The sequence below is a fragment of the Tupaia chinensis genome, unplaced genomic scaffold, assembly GCF_000334495.1.
Source record: "Tupaia chinensis unplaced genomic scaffold, TupChi_1.0 Scaffold000037_22, whole genome shotgun sequence".
NCBI lineage: Eukaryota > Metazoa > Chordata > Mammalia > Scandentia > Tupaiidae > Tupaia > Tupaia belangeri.
The window spans coordinates 1,046,609-1,050,632 of record NW_006159481.1 but is presented as its reverse complement, the minus strand read 5'-3'; the positions used below and the strand labels follow the sequence as shown (position 1 = coordinate 1,050,632).

The 4,024-nt window shown below is 40.7% G+C and overlaps 1 protein-coding gene across 1 annotated transcript in view; it reads left to right on the top strand.

Annotated features, from left to right (window-relative positions):
- Positions 1 to 3,497: 3,497 nt before the first annotated feature.
- LOC102471324 (ubiquitin-like modifier-activating enzyme 1) overlaps positions 3,498 to 4,024 on the top strand; it is a 23,723-nt gene continuing 23,196 nt past the window's right edge. Inside the window, exon 1 of the mRNA XM_006140565.2 lies at positions 3,498 to 3,680. The gene's annotated coding sequence lies outside the window, so the exon portion shown is untranslated. The remainder of the gene's footprint in view (positions 3,681 to 4,024) is intronic.

The window sequence follows — 4,024 nt, the reverse complement described above, 5'->3', positions numbered from 1 at the left end:
TCCCATTCTTTCCTTGCTCTCATTGTTTCCAATGAGAGGTCTGTCATTAGTCTGATGGGATACCCTTTGTAGGTAACTTGCCGTTTTTCTCTTGCCAGTCTTAGTATCTTGTCTTTGTCTGTTGTTTTGGTCAATCTGGCTATAATGTGCCTTGGAGAAGATCTTCTAGGGTTGATTTTATTTGGGGTCCTCTGTACTTCTTGAGACTAAATCTTTGAGTGCCTCTCCGGGTTTGGAAAGTTTTCTTCCAAGATTCCATGGAATAGATTATCAATGCCCTTATGAGTTTCTTTGCTTTCTGGTATGCCTATTTTGCTGTTTGGATGTTTCATTATATCTAGTATTTCTCATATATTATTCTCAATTTTTGGGCCATTTTCTCAGTCTTTCTGGTGGATTTTTCTAGGCCAGCAATTTTCTCTTCTACATCTGAGATTCTATTTTCTATATGATCTAGTCTGCTTTTAATACTTACAAGGGAAATTCTGACTTCTTGGATTATAGCCTTCATCTCTAACAGTTCCATCTGATTCTTTTGTAAAGTGTAAAATTCCTCTTTTAGATTTTGCATGAATTTCCTCATCTCCTGAACTCCTCAACTCCTTTATCCTTCCTCTTCAGCAGTTCCTTGTCTCTCTTCTCTTTCATCTCTGTAAGCTTTGCCATTGTGATATCCTTTTCCCTTGGAGGAGAGGTATTTTCCTCCCCATATTTCTTGTGGTCCTGCAGCGATTTCTAGTCATTTGATGGATGGTCAGTTTCTTCCCAAACTTGGAAGTTCAGTCACATGAGTTTTGTATGCTGGAGGCTGAAATATCAGTGGGACCTCTTCATTTCTCCGTTTCCCCCAAAATGGCTAGATCGCAGGAGCTATGGAGCTATCTCTTGAAGAAGGCCTGTTCTGTTCCCTTCTGCCTTTCCACATGTTTTGTATGCTGGAGACCGAATTATCAGTGGGCCCTCTTCATTTCTACTTTTCACCCCAAATCACGTATAGCAATGACTTTGTCTTGACTGGTAATCAAGCTGAAAAAAGAAATGTTAGGCATTACAAAGACATATTTGATTAAATGTAATATAAAAATATTAATCAAATAAAGTAAGAAAAAAATAAAACAAACAAAAAGCAAAACAAAAATTCATATTGGTCACTTATGTGTGCATGCCCAAGATCATGACGGGAGAATAAAGGAGACGGGATTGAAGCTGGCTCATCCCTCTTGGGGGTGGTAATCTCTTGCTTCCTGTCTTTCTGTATCTCCAGTACATATGCACATCCTATAGCAAAAATCACTACCCCCAAAATATTAGAGATCATGAGAGTAAAAATCTTGAGTGGACAGAAATGTAAAATAAAAAAGAATTGTGACCACACCCCACTGGGAGGTGCTTTCTGTCTCTCTGCCTCTGGTGAGCACTGATGACCTCTGGGGAAAAATTCAGTTACTAAACCAAGAAATCAATGAGATTATCTTTCAATTATCAATGTAGAAATAAGGAGAATTTTAAGAACATTCTATCAAATATATCATTTTTATAAAATGGTCAAGTTTCTAGCGAGACTAAAACTAAGTCAAGAAGACAAAGAAAGTATGAATAGGCCTATAACAAGAAGGTAGGTTGGATTAGTAATTAAAACAACAAAACAAAAACAAAAACAAAAACAAAAACTTTACACAAGGCTAGTTCACTGATAATGTACTGCTCTTGTTTTAATGCTGTTTCAGTAGAGCTGAAACATGCCAAGTTCCCCAATGCCCAAGATCTGACAGACAGGATGATAGGAGGAAGTGGATGTTAGACTCTGTGAAGGGTGCTCTCTTCTCGATCAGAAATTTCCATTTCTCCTTCCTAAGTGTCATGCTTTATTATGAAGAAAAGAAGGAAGAGAGAAAGGAAAGAGGAAAGAGGGGTGGAAGAAAATGAACAGAAAGGGAAAGGGAGAAAGAGAAAGGAAGAAAGAAAGCACCACAAAAACAATGACTGGGATCAGATTGCTTCTCTGATAAGGTCTATTGACTGTTTTCTTAAGGATTTAGTGATGATATGCATGAATAAAGAATGTCTATCTTGTAATAACCAGTTAACATGACTTTTTAAAATATATAAATGCATTAGGTATTGTGTTGTAGAGTCTTTGGTACATAGTAATACCACTGGCAACCTAGTAATCTGTTTTTATTTCACAAGTTTTGGTGGCATTAGCAGTATGCTTTCCAGTGTTCTTATGAGAAGATATTTCCAGATTTTGTTTGTTTGTTTGTTTGTTTATTTTTGCCAGAGGTCATGCAGACCCACCAAAGAGTCAAACATGGGGAAGGATCAGAATCTATTTCATTTCTCCTTTCCCTCTGGATTTTGTGTACTCAGGCACAGGTTGTCTCTCTCAAGACCTGATCAGAAACTTGAACTGTGCCTTGTGGGATCTAGCTCCCTTAGGTACCATGCCCCTGGCTGATCAGTAAAGTGAAGGAGGGAGGGGGACGGAAGGGAGAAATTGTTCCCCAGAAGGTATGCCTACACAATCTCCTTCATCCTCCTCTCAGGATCATGGGCACATATATATACATGAGGTCCCTGTGGTTTTCAAATCACAAGCCAGGGATTTGTACTGTGGCTGCTCGTGTGGGGACCCAACACTTTAATCACCATTCTACCTGCTGCCTCAGCTTTTAAGGTTGAAACAATACACATCAGAAGTTTCTCTGGTATCTGGGTATTGCAGGTCTCAATCAATTTTTTATCAATATGTACTGGCATAATAGCATCAATTTTACATCAGTGAGCAGTACTTTGAATTTTAATGTTTACTGCATACCAAGCACTGTTCTAAGCTTTTCACATAGTGCCAGATGTTTAATCTCATTTCCATTTAACTAGTATTTCGAACTTCTCATCATGATTATATCGCATGGATCCTTTTATCACAGTTTCACGTAAAAAAAAAAAAAAAAAAAAAAAAAAAAAAAAAAAAAAAAAAAAAAAAAAAAAAAAAAAAAAACAGAACAAAACAAACAAAAAAAAAACCTAGGGCATTGGTCTCTCCTCTAGTATTAATTCCTGGAGTATGAAATGGAAATCACAGTCCTAGTAGTGGGAAATTTTAAACTTAAAACTGTGCACTGTTGAAAACTCAGGAGCAGTTTCGACTTAATCTGCTTAAGCTGCAAGACCTTGCTCCCCAAGGGACTTTTCTTGAGCTCCCTCTCACGTAGTATGGTGAGTAATTTGTGTCATAATATGTGATTTATTTGGTCTATGTGGAGTAACCCACGGATGAAACATTCGTCCTATACCCATTTACTGGATCCAGCCCCCAGTAGGAATTAATACCAACCCACCCCACACATAATTAACAAGTCATACTAGAATCAAGGAAGCTTTACATTATTTATGAATGGGCGTTACCAGCCTACATCCTGGTTCTATATGCTAATTCTACCAAATGTCTCATTTCCGCTTCCAGTTCTGTGGCCGCCATTTTGTGTTGGTGGCTAAAGCAAAGTGGGTGTAGTTTGAGGGAGTGACGGTGCAAATCAGGTCTGCCCGAGGGGGCGAAAGTCCCGGTGGAAGAGCCTGAGAGTCTTCAGCGGCCTAATTGAGAAGAAAATTTCGGTGGTGGCCGCTTAATTTCGGCTTCTTCAGGCTCTAGCGAGAAGGCGACCCAGGAACCGGCATTGGTAAGGGACAATGTTTTACCGCCATGTTCCCTTCTACTCCCGCCCTCATTGCCCATCCCCCACACCTTCCTCCACATCAACTCAATCCTCACTTCCCTCTTCAAACCCCCACTCACACCCTCCCTCCCCTTCTACCTCCCTCCCTCTCTGATTCCCCACCATCTCTCTCCGTACTCCTGCCCAGCACTGCACACTCCTGCCCCACAGGCCGCCTCTCTCCTCCACAGCTTCCCCCCCCACTTCTCCCAGAGCCCCAGTCCTTCCTCCCTGACCCGTGCCCACTCTCCTTCCTCCCGGACCACCCCCACTCCCTCCTCTGGACCTTGCACTCCCCAATCCCTCCC